The 15,800-nt window shown below is 42.6% G+C and overlaps 1 long non-coding RNA gene across 3 annotated transcripts in view; it reads right to left on the reverse strand.

Annotated features, from left to right (window-relative positions):
- Window positions 1-671: 671 nt before the first annotated feature.
- The window catches only part of LOC137864598 (uncharacterized), a 35,817-nt gene continuing 20,688 nt past the window's right edge, over window positions 672-15,800 (reverse strand). Inside the window, exon 4 of one of the 3 annotated variants that reach the window (XR_011101565.1) lies at window positions 672-1,156. This is a non-coding gene — a long non-coding RNA (uncharacterized lncRNA). The other 2 variants (XR_011101566.1, XR_011101564.1) reach the window with 2 other exon arrangements.

Raw genomic sequence — 15,800 nt, forward strand, 5'->3', positions numbered from 1 at the left:
GTAGAAGAAAGGCTGTAGCATGAAATGGTTGTGAGCTAACCACAGTCTGGAGCTTCAGCAATGGGCTGCAGCTTCTGACATGTAGGAATTGACATCAGAAGATAAGAAGAGATTAACCATGGGGAGCAATGTGCAGTATTGAGTAATCTAGGGCACTTTAATGCAGTCAAATGAAAATTTTCACAGCTATCAATGAGGAACATAGGCCATGCCTGCAGCAAGGAGGACTATACAGAAAGATGGAAAGCCATGAGTCAGGACAAAGTGTTTTTTTTGTTTTGTTTTGTTTTTGTTTTGTTTTTTATCCTCTGATACTCTAAAAGAATAGAACACATGAAGTGGAGGGGGGAATATTTTTATCTCTGTGCACAGCCCCTTTCCTCTTTTAGCATCTGCATTTTTTTAAGGCTGCTGAAAATTGGAGTAAAGAAGAAGACTAAAACCATTCAGCAAAATATTTGACATATTATTTATGGAGTTTAATCACTTTAATTTACCAGCAAGACCATGGAAAGGTGACTTGATTGCAGTGTGTCCATACAGAAAAAAGAAAACATTGGGTATCAAAGGACCCTTTCATCTAATGAAGCAAAGCATAACTAGAACCAAGGTCCTAAATGTGAAGCCATACAATTTCAAGTGATCGATTATGAACACACTTTAATAGGGAAAGTTATAAACTGCTTCTATAAAATACTGAGGAAATGGTGGATTCTGCAGTTTTAACCAAATACGAATCAAAACTAGACGCTAGTTACTTCTCTGAAAAAAAAAAAAAATCAACCAAATATAAGTTTTAGGCTAAATATAGGGGTAACTGGCCTTCACTGAATAAAATGCCAAAGTAAATGATCTCATGGTCCTTTCTGGTCTTACACTAAATGAAACCCTGAAGAAACAGGCTGCTTCTTCTGTAAAAAAAATAAATTCAGGATGACTTCTGGTTTTCAGGCAGTTCCAAACATGTCTTAAATTCTTCAGAGTTTTGACTGTTTTTCCCATTCTTCCTTGAGTATTTCAAGCAGATCAGTACAAATATTGATAAAACATATTTCCCACCAAAAAGGAGATTGTTCAGTCAATACTTTCCATTGGCATTCATATATTTTTACATGTTCATGACGGTCTTCACAAAGTGCTTGCCTCTCAGCAATTCCTGGTGAAAACCAGAACACTTTGTCATTGAAACATCCATACAATTTTGGTTTGTATTTTTTTCTTACTCATATTTAATATTTTGTGAGTAGTCAATAAAGTGAATGAACCTGATGTATGAAGTGGTTGTTTATTCCTACCTTTACATCCAGAAAGTTATATCACCAAACTCTGCTAAGGTTTTTCATTCCTGTAGCACGTGATGGGACCCCATTAGCGTGGCAGAACAGTCTCTCGCTGCATCACTCCACGTGGCATCGTATCTTTTGCATATCTCCATTGCTATGCGATAGATGAGCTTAACAACAACTACATGGGAAAATTGCATTTATGTAACTTTGGGGCCAGATACAAAGTGCATTAAAGAAAATGAAGAATTTGAATTGACCTAATGGAACAGAGCCTCCAGGACCTGTTTTTTCCCTGGTTCTTTGTTATGCCTTTGTCCTTTCCATTGGTTTTGGTGAGACAAACTCTACAAAGAGGCTCTGTGCCAGGCCATGATGTCTGAGCCAAGGGAAGAAGGCTTGGAAACAGCCGAGGGGGAAGGCACCGATGCTGCTTCACATGCTCTGACCCACCCAACACGGCTCACACCCACAGAGCGAAAAACTAAAGAAATAAAGTTCTTCTGACGGTCATCTGGCAGCAAGGTCAAGGCTGAGTATTTTGTTAGCAATATGGCCAGATACGTGTTGGCTTATCCTACTGGGGAATTCTAGTTTGGGAAAACAAAGGATGAAGTAGTGAGTATTTCCTATTGAAAAGCATACACTCTGCTGCGACCTACAGGCCACAGCTGGTATCCTTCTGCCAAGAAATGCCTTTTTTGGGGTAAGATATTTTTGCTTTGTGGTAATGGAGCTCTTCAGTATCAATGAAAGGAGAATTAGTTGCACTGTGTTCCCAAAACTCTTCCCTAACAAGTACTAACATGCTGTCATCCATCCATCTCCCGCCCGGGCATTTGCAGCAACTCTGTATCTCTAGCACTGTGTTCACAAAGTCCCAAAATAATCCTCCTCCATACATTTGTTTGAGGTATATTTGAAACAAGCACACAGCAGAGTCAGTTGGAGCTGCACACTTTGTACCAACCTCCCTTCAAATGACATGCAGGACTTGGGGACAAACTACACCTGAGGTGTCAGTACAGAGTAACCTCGGGCTCTTTCACTACATTTTCTCCAGCTATCAACTTTGAGAGCACAATTAGCCAAGCAGCCGAGCCTGTATTTCAATTCTGGTACTGCAAACACATGAAGATAATAATGTTTGGAAGAGTCTTCTCCTCCACCCCCAGGGAGCTCAAAGCCCCTTGGTTTTGCTGAAAAACATCAAAATTCGTTCCATGTTCCCGGTCAAAACACCACTAGTAGTTATGGGAAAAATCAATCAGGGACTCCAAAGAGGCAGACATGGGTTTGCTGGAATGGCAGAGGTCCCTCTCACCATCTGTTTTTCCCCTTGCACCATTTTCCTGTTCCGGGATGGCTGTAACCATCAAAATTACAAAGTAAAAATAACATGGCTGATTACATTGCACAACCACATCACCTAGAAGACAGGTACAAGTAGGGCTTAGAAGCTGTGCTTTTCTGGTCTTTCAACGTTCGTTTGTCGCTCACTTATCTGCCGTGCTTTTGAACATCCCCTCACACACGAGCGCTTCATGTGCTGTCAATGATTTGCTTGAATCATACACATTTCCAAATAACTGTGTGGCCCAGCACCTAATAGTGAGCTCAGAAATCAGAGGCAGTTTGTAAATCATTCACAGATCAAACGGAGAACGAAGCCTTGGAAAGCACTATTTGAACAGCTAGAATATACTTAGCAATATTGCAACAAAATGTTGGTACGTCGAAATCAATAGGATCTGACAGACTAAGTATAACTCTGCACTCACGACGTGAGTTTAACTAACTTCAGAAATATTACCTAGGCTGGGTGAAGATGAAAATGGGCCTTTTCCTTTATTGAGGGAAGAAAACAACAATTTTGTGCACTGTGGTCGCGTGCAGATTTCACCTCCCTGCTGCCTCGCCACCCTCCCAATAAGAAATCGCTTAACGTCCCCAACCCAGGGTGCTCTGATTTTGCTGATTCTCCGAAGGAAGTCAAGACATACAACATGCCTTCAGTTCAAACGTGGCTGGAGCCCAGAACGAAGCAGCGTGACAGGACGTGCACCAGAGCTGCAGCGAGGGATGAGTCAGCCTCCTCCGGCCATAAATCTCCGTCGTTGCAAAACTCCCTTCCATTTATTCCAGCTGATCCTTTCCCCTGATTAATTTTGCAATGGAGTAATTTTAAAAGCACAGTTACCTTCTCTGAAGGAGGTACAGGATCTCACGGGGAGAACGTTGCTAGCTCACATGATTTTTATCTCGAATCCTGTGATTTTTTTTAGCGTTTTTCAGCTTTGGCTGCCAGGAACATGCAATGACATGAGGATCTCAGCTAGCTCCTCTCTTAGTTTTTATTAACAGTAATTTTCTAGACTTTATGATTGTACCCTAAAGACCCAGAAATCAGAACACAAAGTAAAAAGGGGCCAATTTAGTCCGTTTAGCCATGATTTTTAAGACCTCTGTGCAATTCATGTAAGCCTAACTCAAGATATTTTTTTCTACCCAAGTTGGCAGGGCTTTTGCCTTTTCAACCTTACTAAACTGCCCCTTAATATTATTCTAATTTAACAGCCTAGGTTATTAAAGAAGTGGGGAATACAAACTCTCTGGAGGCAGAACAGCAACCCATGATGTTTTTTCAGGCACTTGCAAAGGGTTTGTTGGTGCTGGCTGGGGAAGGAGGCCATTGGAGATGGTGCTGGTGGGAGGAACAGCACCTTCTGCAAAGCAAATCCCCATGCTTGTGGCAGAGTCTGTACTATGCCCAAGGTCATCTTCTTCTCCCCTTTCCACAGGACTGCAGCTAGAGCCAGCTTAGACTCAAGGAAACACTTTGAAACAGAGAAGGGCAAATTACACTTCTTGCACTTCTCCAGCTCCCAAGCTGGGTTTCTCCTCCACCTCTCAGGGTGCCAGAGCTATGCACACCGTGGGTGCATCTGAAGTGTCATTGCTCTTCAAAACAGAAAGGCTTGCAAATAAACAGGGGGGTTAATCCTCTTCTCTGCTCTCTCCTTGGGCATTCAGAAAGGGTTTTACTAAAGTCTGCTGTGGGCAAGTGATGCTGCTGAGAAGGCCAGCACCACCCTGCAGCTCACAGCTCTGAGAGCCCATAAAATGAGAAGACAGCCAGATTTGCCCCTGCAGAGGCAGCTGACCATCAGAGCTGCAGTGTGCTTCAGGGACTGGCAGGAAGCTGTGTGCCAGTCACCTTTTCCTCTCTGAGAGAAGCGGCTTTCCTGCCAACGGTTCAGGGACCAGAGCTTGCAAAGGAAGCGCCTCTGCCCAAAACATTGCAGCAAAATATGCTCTGTGTGCCCGCTCCCTCACCAAGTCTTACTAGTTGGTGGCCATAACATGACTTCTGTTATACTTGGCATCTTCCTGAAAGCCTCACCTACTGAAAGCATTTAACTGAGAATTTTAACCTTGAGAACAAGCAAAACTAAAAATAACTGCTTAGCTCTGATGATTTTGGATGAAGGCTCAAAAACAACCTGGGCTTCCCTTGAAGGCACCAAAGGCAAATGGAAATGTCACCAGATCTTGTATTTTGCTTTTAGATTTTGTAGTCTTAAAGCCAAGCTCCTACTTTTAGAGGACCTGACATCATCTTTGTATGGGAGGAGGCATTAACAGCCTAGCTGGGCATTATCTTTGAGAGAAAAATCATTTACCGGATATTAGCTATCTCCAGATAGTAATGGGCCAGTGAAGAAAAATGTGTTTTGCTTAAGTGTTCATTACCATCGCGAGTTTCGCTTGCTTTAAAACAACTTGCATATTAAGTAGCAATAATGTAAGCCTCATTAAGGGCTGCCCATATGTCTGCCACTGAAAGGACACACAGCTCTGGTACTGTGGGGAAAAAAGAAAAAAAAAAAAAAAGGAAAAAAAAGAAAAGGCTTGCAATGGTAAGCTGTTCCCAGCCCTCTCCACTGGTGTTCCCACCCTGCCAAGCTCCTCATCCAGGCAGAGGCTCCCACTTCTGCTGCTGGATTTCAGTCTTTCACCACCTCCACTCATTCATCCTCTCTTTTACAAAGAGCTACTCACATATCTTTCCCTGTGTCAAGTGTTATATTACTCTAAGTGCAAAAGAAATTACTGGTATGCCCATCACTAAATTGGGCTACCAGGGAAATAAAGGGATATTCAAGGAGGATGAGTGAACATATCAAAACCTAGCACTAAGGAGGCATTTATCCCAGTACAAACAGAGAATTATGCTTACTTGTACTGAGCTTTGCACCAGCGAGGAGAAAGACCCAGGGAGCTAAGCCTGAATGCTTGATAATATATATAATATCTTGAGGAGAAGGGCATTGACAAATTGAACATGTAAATATGCAAAATTACATTTGTAAACTTGCAGATATATATTTGCACACAGAGATGTAGATTTCTAAGCATGCTGCATATTCTGGGGATGTGGATATTTGGCTCTGAGTGAAAAATACAACATTTGGTGTATTAATAGTCAGAACCAAATCAATAATGGAAGAATTTCACCCAGAGCTGTGAGATGTGTTTTATTTTTCATGCCTCCAAGCAATGAATATTGGTGTTTTCTGCAATGTATAATACAAAAGAACTTTAGTTTCTTCCAAACATGCATTTTTATTAAGTTAGAGGAATAAAAATTCTGACCTTGAAGCACAGCCATACTAACATTAATAAACTACAAAATAGGTACGATCCAGTTTATCATTATGACTCGGTAAGATGAGATTAGCTAATCATGCAGCTTAATTTCCAAACATCTATATGCTGCTTCTGTTTGTTTGTAGTTCTGGCAGACAAGCCTCAAAAGGATGAAAAACATGATTAAGGTTTTATTTACATTTTCTTTAAGTATCAGCAGCATTATATTACAGACAACACTTTTAATCACCTAGCCAGTTTTGTGTTTATAAAGCACTACTTGCCCATAAATTCTGAGCCCTGATTTATTTTCTGACAAATCATTGCTGGGTTTATGTATAAACCTACAGAGCTTGATGTAACTCTCATTTAAGCCAAGAACCAACGGCTGTCACAGACCTTTGGGCATTCAACCAGGTCCACCTGGTATTTTTCCAGTCCTTAGCAGTCACACAGCAGCATCTGAGAACCCGCAGCTTCATCTCAAAACCAGAAGTCACGTTAAATTTACAGCTTTCGAGACAGCCCCAGGAGAGGTGGAGGTGAGAATACTTTTACAGAGAGCAGACCCCAACTCCCACAGACCACGAGGAACCACACTAACACATAAAACAGCCATAAATGAGGGGATACCAAGGCTTCAAGAGCCACAGTACCCCTGATTTCTCCCGCCTTTGTGCCCAGAGGCTGCCTGCCCAGCACCCCAACTCCTGCCTCCTAGAGGGAAGGGAGAGCTGCAAGGTACCAGGATGGGCATTCAGCACCCTTAATCCTATCCTTATTTTAAGTCATCTCCCCCAGGAAGTAAGAGTCAGAATGACTGAATAGTTCATCCTAGCTTTCCAAAGCACGAATATAGTCTGGGGTGTTTTCTTGAGGGCTTTTGTCCAGCTTACACTGAAATGATTCGAGAAATGGGGGTTCCACTATCAAGCAGACTTTGCTGCTTGGAAAAGCACTCTGACAGCCAGCTTACATTTCCTTCTGTATGTTTTCATGCTGTTCCTATCCACAGTGCCTCCTTTCCACCACTTGACACAGCTTTTCCTGTGTTTTTCAAGCAGCTTCCCCATTCCCACCACCCTGCCTTCTGCATGGGATGGAACAAGGGGAAAGGCTGGCTCACATAAAAAGTAGCTTTAAGCCCAGATTTACCTCCAAGGTCTGGGGAATATTTGCTCCTTGGTTGCAGTCTCAGCACAAACTGGTGATCTTGAAACAGATCCCCTGCCCTGGGGATGTCTCCTACGTTGCTACTGACAGCTGAATTACTCACCTCCCCGGAGCTTTTATTTAAGCAGTGCATGCTTCTTTAGGCATCCCTCCCTTTACAGCTCTCCTGCCCAAACTGACAACCCTCCAATCTGTCCAAGGGAGCTTTTGTTCCCCCAACCCATTCTATAGAAACGAGGCCCTCTGCAAATTGCAGGCCATCCTTTCAATTATATTTCTATAGTAATGCTGGCACATTAGTTCCACTTATCCTTGGTTAATAGTTCAGCTTATATTCAAACAGCCATTAACATAAAATCAACACAGCAATTTTCGTATGAATTCTCATATCATTAATCCATTTAGAGTGGATACACAGTTCACACTTCAAATTCACTTAATTATTGACTTAATAACATTTAAAGAGGCCATGGTCTTTGGCTCCACTGGAATATAATCTTTTTTTCCCCTTTCCCTCCTTTTACAGCTTTTCTGCAGAAGTTAATTTTGCAAGGTTTGAATAATGCTTGGAGGTGTGACATCTCTGGGAGAAACCCCCATCTAACTATTTTCCTCCCAGATTTGATTCAACTCTTCTCTCCTTGTTGTTGCCCATGTTCAATGGTGGTGTTTGCACTTCACTGCCTGATACTGGGCAAAAGCAATTGGAAGCAGCAGGTCTTGCATTTCACTTTGAAAAATGTCAGGTTAAGACTTGCCTGAATCCTTGCCTAATTTGTGCCACTGCTGGAGGCCTTTCCTGGAGATCTGTCTGTTTCCAGTATGTCTCTGGGCTATAGCCACAGATCTGGGGAGCAGCAGAGAAACGTCCAGGAGCTGTGGGGAAATGCGTGCCCAGCTGGCACGCAGCCTCATCCCCTCTGGCCTCCTGCCAGGAACCCAAGTGACAGCAGAGGAGGGTGCTCAGCATCACACAGTGCCTGGGCTGCATCCCACCGCACTGTCATGCAAGGCAGGGCTATCTAACCAAACAAAAGACAAGTCTGCGCTGGACGTTCTGCTTGGCAAAGACCCTGAAAACTACTGGATCCATCCCAGTGATTGTGGCAGTCCACTTCATCAACCTAAAGCCACAAATGTTTGCTCCAGCTACACTGGAAGCCATATCTAGCAGTACAGACATCCTAGACACCATCTCTCCTCTCCAAGACATCAGAGCAAGCCCAGTATCCCCACTGGCCACAGTACATTTGCAGCAGTATATTGGCAGGAAACCTGCTCTATTACAGACACCAGTGGAGACTAACTGCATCAGCACGAAGCATTCAGCTTTCTGCTGGACAAGGGTCATTGGAGTCTAAGAGGCTACACTGCTTCTTGCTGCCTTTCACAGGGAAGTGAGCACTTGGAAGATCCTATCAATGGGCAGGAGCCCAATTTTATTAATGCATCTCACCACAGATGTCAGCAAAAGCAGAATCAGATGCACAGTGCTGCAGGATATAAGCAAATGTTTTCATTCAGACATTGTAGTAAAGAGGAGAACATCCCAGGATAGATGATAACTGTGTTGTGTGTGGTTTCTTCTTTTCAATTGGGCCTTAGGGTGTTTCCCACATCTTTACCACACTCAGCACCATTTGCTCTTAATTCAGGCACATGGGAATTTACAAGTAGCAGTGTTTTCTTGGGGCTGCCTTTAAAAGAACAGGCAGGTGCTGGATAAAACCAGGTAAAGCTTTGCACTCGTCTTATTACTTGTTTGGTTATCGCTCCAAGAAAAAATGTTTTTTCTTATTTGAGGTTTATCTGCACCAGTAAAAGCAGTCTTTTGTTGCTTAATGTCTACTGAGGCATCCGCTTAATTTATAAGGTGACACTGCAGTCATGCTTTTACTATAAGACACAACAAAAACAATACCAAACGTTCTCAAAAGTGCTCCCGAAACACTCTGTGACATTTCACAAATACAACCAAACATCTCCCTTCTCTTCCTAAATTTACTGCACATTTTCTTAGCATTGCATTTACACAACACAGCCCTCATGAATAATTCCTCTAAATAAGGTCCAAGCTGGGTTTCAGGCACTCTGCAGATCATCTCCCACCACACAGCACGCTGATCTCCCACTCGTATCAAAATTGTTATACAAGTTCTGCAATGGGGTTTCACACTACTCGTGATCTACTTTATCTTGGGGTGGTGTTTTTATTTTTATTTTTTTTTGGGGGGGGGGGGGTGTTTTTGTTTTCTTGTTTTGTTTTTGTTGTGTTTCTAACTGCATCAAGTATGCACTGCTGTCCATGTGGGGTTTTGCTGTAGGATGCCACATATTTTTCTATTGTCTTTTCCTTTCCCCCAAACCACAGGAAGCTCCTCTGCCCTGCATTTTATTTATAAGATTTTATGGTGTTTGTTTTTTGTTGTTATTTTTTTGTTTGGGGGGTGGGATTTGGTTTTATAGCTTTATATTTTTGGCAGAAAAGTGGAAAGTAGCTGTTCTCAAAATCTCACTGTAATAGTTTGCCATTTGTCTGAGACTGTTCTACTTTGTGGAAGATTTCAGTTTAGCTGAACAAAGACATGCAGGAAAAAACAGCTGTCTGTTTCTAGCCCTGGAGTCATCAAACAATGCTCAGGACCAGAAATATTTGCCACTAGGAGCTAGCAAGAGGAAGAGGTCTGCATGAGACATTTAGTTTGTGCATGGCAAGAAGCTCTTCTCTAGCTGAGAAGCCACCTATGCTTTTTTCACGCATTCTGTCCAGCTTTAGATTTGCTTTCAATCCAGCACACCCGGAACAGGATGGAGTCCAGATCCAAAAGCCTAGAGTCATTTGAATCCCTTTTTCTCTGCAAGCCAAACTTCTCTCATTTGATATGGCCAGAAGGATGGGGAAATGGGGTCTTAGAGCATGGAGCTGCTTGATACGAAATATCCTCTGAGCCCAGGTTCACATCCCAGCTCCACACTGCTCCCAGCACCCGCTGCCTGGCGTAGCTGTCCTCTCACCAGCAGAAGAGCGCCTCTCCCAGTGCAGTTTATTCCTCCAGGCCCAGGACTGGCTTACATTAGGAAGGATTTGCTGGTGCAGTTTGACCACACACACCCCTAAGGGAAATAGAGCTCACACCCATAAAAATTCATTTCTCAGGATAACTCTAGTTGGTTTTCTGAGCCAACAAGCTATTAGAGCAAAAGGACGTTGCTGCTATATCTGTGCCTCCAATTAAAGCTCTTCTCCAAAATCAAACAACTGTAGAAAACTCTATTTCCGTGGAGAAGTAAGGTAAGGGTCAGCATTCAAGAAAAGATTTTTATTTTTGGAAGGAAATAGATATATAGTCCTGATCATTTTTTCACTTCAGTAAAAGAAATCATGGGTGGATACTGTTATGAAACAGTTTTGAAGAGAGGTCACAAGAAGGCAGGGAAAATTGGCTATTTAGAATTAGAGGAAAAGCTCATGTTCCAGCAACTAGGAAAGATGGGTGAGAAAAATTAAATAAATCATAATACTATTATTTCATTATTTATGAGTGAATACAAACATTGGAAACAGATTTGAAATAGGAAATTAAGCCAATTTTTTAGTTACTAGCAATGAAATGTTAACTCAGCATTAGCTGCAACCAATACAGTGCCTTTCACTCCACTGATTGATCTTAATTGGCTAAATGAATGCACTTCATTTTCAGATTTTATTGCCAGCATCTTCTGCCACTTTCTATTACAATCCATTATGCAAGATACCTGATGATCATACCTGAATATCCTTCCACTTCGATCTCACTTTCGTTCTCTGATTAATTAGGTGGTTTCAGCAAACCTTGGGCACACAAGTCCCATTGCTCCCCAAAAGACAGCAGCCTGCCAGCTGCTGACAGCCAAGCATCAGTGCAGCAAGGGACTGCAGCATGCCAGCAAGCCTAAACCATGTTACATCCAACCTGAACAAAAGCAAATAATTCTTCTACCCGAGCCTCTGCCTTGCTCAGGTATTGAACTGCAGAGGAGACTGCTTTGGTTCATTTATACCTTCCCACTAAAGCACAGTTTTAACGGGGTCTCTATATATAGATGTTTAATGAGAGTTGTGTATTTCAATATTCTTTTTAAACCTAGGTAACGTTAAGATATGTCTCTGAGTTTTACTCTGGGTTTCAGGGTGAGATGCTTACTCTCCAGAGAGATGGGCTATAGGAAGGGGAATGTGGGGGAGGAAAGCCCAAGAATTTGGATAATGTGAAAACTGTATTACTTGAGTTATTGACAAAAGAACTTAGTCACTTAGAAGGGAAATATTTCCTGAAATAGGAGACAGTGCAACAGCAAAATTGTATTTTGTGTAACATTAATCATAAAAGCATAGGCTCTCCAGCACTCACATAATGAACGGTATATTACAGCCAAGTTACCAGAGGAACACAGGCCTGTATTTGGGTTATTTGTCCCTGGGGGCTTCAGTCTAGCTCATCATGCAGCTTCAGTGTACAATATGCTGCTAGAATACTGCACACAGCACCGGCTGGATCTCTGAACAGAAGGGAAAGCATGCTAGCACAATCCCTAGAATCTATATTCATGAAAGCAAGTGAGGTAGATAATACACAGAGAGCAGCAATGCAGATAATTAAGAGGGGAAAAAAAGGAAAAAAAAATCTGAGGGAGAGAAATGGACGATCTATACCCCGTCACCGTTTTGATGAGGGAGCCTTCCAAGGAAAGAAAGCCCTACTGCTTGGCTCTGAGTTAGTCTAATGACAGGGGGATGATACCAGCACAGCAATTGGGTAGTGCTGAAGAATAAGAAGTCTTTTTACCCTTACCACAACACAAATTCAAGAAATGCTCATCCCTACAAGACAAACCCTACAGCCTGTTATGGTTAGCAATTTTTGCAAGTAACACCATGCATGTAGACATGGTACGAAGGCCATCTCAGAGCAAAGGACAAAATTTCCCCAGCCTCCAAAGGGGGAAATTGAAACCTGCAGACAATGCCCCTGTTCAGTCCCGGTCTCCAAAAGAAAGTACATCTGGAATCAACAACTAAGAGTTTGCTTTCACTACCAGAATCATAATTCTTCTATAACACAGTATAAATCAATGTTTTATTTTCTTTTTCAAACTGATGCCTGTTAATGTTTGCCTCCTAGAAAATGGCTCTTCCAAGTTCTGGCTGCACTTAGCTTTTATCTCATACAAAGATCTTTATCTTATCTACTGCATGAGTCAAACAGGGGAGAAGGCTTCCTTATCTTTCCTAGCCAACAGGGAAGAGCCTAATGAAAAAATCTGTTGTTCTTCTGTAACAGTCTGCCTGCAGCTCCCATTGAGGCTCTGATATCCAACGGAGATACACCGATACCCATCACACTGCTACAAACATTTACTTAGATCCAAATCACACATCTGACTTACTCTACAAGAACCCAGACAGCATTTAATTGTATTTCTCCTCCATCTTCTGGACTTCAGAGCATTAAAGTTTACCATATTGTAATTATCAATTGGGAAGTTTCTTCATTACTATTAAAGAGCACTGTTTACACATTAAAGGTAATTTGGATTAAGATGGCAGTCTTCATGCTGCCATTGCTGTTTCCTCTATAACACCTTGTGCAAACCATTGTCATTCCAAAACCTCCTCCTAGGAGTAGACATTTATTTTGGGTAGTCATTGATTTCAAAAGTTAATAACTCTGCTGCCACTGTCATTAAGTTCTCCTGAAGCGATTTAATGCTTCCAGAGCAAAGCATTAATGAATCTAACACCTAAAGGAGAAGCACAGGAAGACCATTCCAGCTGAAGTGCTAGGAAGTGTTTTGACTTGGGTAATTTATTCCCGCACAGGAAAGAAAATAAGTTATCCCAGCATACGCTACTTTTCATGTTGTTAAAACTTTCACCCAGGGATTTATGCAGATAAAAGTTTTTCTTGCTCTCCGAATTAGGGACACCAGAAAATCAATTCATCAGGTCTACCAAAGACCACAGGCCTGAATGGCTTTGTTTTCCTTTATAAAAATGTAATTAAAATACCAATTCCATCTTCTCCTTGCATCCAACTTGTGAAAAGGAGCCATTTTCTCACAATAAATTCCTAAAGATTTCATGACACGAGCAGCAGAGCATAGTAGCAGTGCATAATAAATCGGTGCAAATTCTGGCTGTGGCTAAAGGGTTTACAGAAAGCTCTCTATCCATTTCACACTCCAAAATCTGAATTATAATTAATTTCAGGAATCAACCAACCTACCCTTACTTTAAAAATGTCAGGCTGAGGAGTGCATTATGTGAGATTACAATTACAATTAATCAGAAGTGCAAGCGCGCGCGCACACATCTTCCCACTTAAATTCCTTGGCCAAAAAAATATTACAGCAGCCCTGACAGATACTAAATGATCTTTTCAAATAATGCTCACAGGTGATAAATGTTGCAGTTTTGCAGCCTCATTCTAATACAGAGCTTTTCAGCAGCAACCAGGCATCATTTGACAAGTCCTGCGTTAGCTCTAACAACGCGCTGATGGCAGTGACAGCTTTCTTTCTCTCACTTTTGCTATCCCATCTGGAAGGAACTCCAGGGATTGAAGAGCCCAGCATGCTAAATTATATAAAAAAAATTATCAACATTCAAGGAACATTAAGCATAACTCTTAGGACAATGTTGTTATTTACTCATTTTCTTGCAGAGATTAATTGAATTATTCATAGCTGCTGCTCTTTCAGGCCCTGGTGGTGCTTTCCAGCCCTACATTGTCCTGCTGAAGGCTGTGGGGCTTTCTCTGCTGAGGTCTGATGATCTTTAAAATGTGACTGAGACTAAGGCTGTCCAAATGTCCTCGCAGAAAGCAACTCCAGTATTCAACAGCAGAGCTCTGACATGGCTTTACTTAGGGTGGGGGAGAAGACAAGAGTCAGGATGATGTGGGCACCCAGCAGCTGTTGCCCCTTTCCATGCAGGGTCCTTCCCGTTCCCTTCTCTGCCCCCTCTCTCTGCCCTCCTGTGGCCAACAAGCAGGGAGAGAGGTGACCCAGGCCATGAACCCCTCCGGTGGTAAATGTAGACTAAAGGATAAGAACTTAGGAGAATTCACAAAACCGTGAGGCAGGACAAGCTTTCCATCCCCTCTTCTGCAGCAGCGCTGATTCTCCTCTCCTCCTGTCCACATCTCCCCTCACCTCCTGGCCGGCAAGCACATGAAGCAAAGGCACAGCCTTCCCTGCCTCAGCTCCCAAGGTGCTGACCGAAAAGCTGGACACAGCCTGTGCCAGGCACTGGCTGCAGAAATATCATTCTGCTCCATTGCAGCCTGCATGGGGAGAAGAACAAAAATAACCGGTCCCTAATATAATAGGGAATAAAAGCACCTCCTTTTCCATTTATCTACCTGCAGAGCTATTTTTGCCCAGTTCACTGGGAGAATGGCTACATTCTGGCGTGCCTAAAATATTTCGCTTCTTTAATCACTGCTAAGGGCTCCTACCTGCAGTACATGAACTGAGCCAACAAGAGCAAGTTAGTGCAGGCACCAGGCAGAGACCAAATTCTTCTCTCATCAATTATTTGGACCGCTATTGTTTCTAGCAGTTTCTCCTCTTAATAAAAGTGATTGCAGCTGAATGTTTGGCTGCTTCTTTAGGAAGTGCCAAGACTTGTTATTTCACCATTTGTGCATTCTTACTGGTTATCCTCTGCAAGGGCTTTATGTAAGTGATGAGCTTTGTCTGGTTGACAAAGTATGACTGAAGTACAAGCCAAGAGCTGGAGGATAGATTCATCCTCACAGTGCTGTCGCTGATTTCCCATGTAACAATTAATAAAAAAGCATCCTTCTTTTGTCCCTCTTTGAAGTGAAGCTGGCAATGCATTTCAGAAAGGGGATAGAAAAGTCTGGGCAGATTCCACCCCTCTGGTCCAGTACTGGAAAGAGGAGGACATGGCCCATCTGTCCTGCCCTGCAGGGAAGGGCTAGCAGAGCACAGGGAAGTCTCATCCCTATTAAAGCTCTTCACTACACAGGGAGCTAAATGCATGGACCAAGTGATGGGGATTTACAGGCTACAGTAAGTTTTTATTTTCTTGTAGGGCACAGTTAGGATGCCCTCTTCCAAAAAAAATCTCTACACAAATCCAGAGCAGTTCCAACACAATCCACCTCCAGAGCAGTTCCAAGGGCCTGTGGGTGGGAAAGGGGAGTCTGGAGGAACTGAGCAGCCCTAGCAGAGGGCTAAAATCATGCCCACACCTCCCCAGAACAAGAACAGAAAATAGTTGGAAGGAATTGAGACTTTTTTGCCCTGTGCTGGCAAATCTCATCACACAAATTGTAGGAGAATGAGTTCTGCTGTGAGAGCCAAAGCAGAAAAGGTGCTGAAGGTGATTACTCCAACATCAGAAGGAAGATTCAGGGCTAAATCACCAGGGCATCTTGGTGCCATATCGCTCTGCCACTGCAAGTGAGCTCAGAAATTCAAACAGGATTCACAAGCTAGGCAATATAACACCTCACCTGCTCTTAGTAAGCTGAAATTTTATTCCTGTAAGAATAGTTTTGATCCCATTTATGTTTAAAACACTTCCCAGCTGGAAACAAAGCTCTCTTAACAGTATAGATGCAATTAACTGTGGTAACTAAATGCCATAAAGTGCCTTATTCTGCTAGAAATGCCATCCATGTC

Source organism: Anas acuta, chromosome 15, assembly GCF_963932015.1.
Source record: "Anas acuta chromosome 15, bAnaAcu1.1, whole genome shotgun sequence".
NCBI lineage: Eukaryota > Metazoa > Chordata > Aves > Anseriformes > Anatidae > Anas > Anas acuta.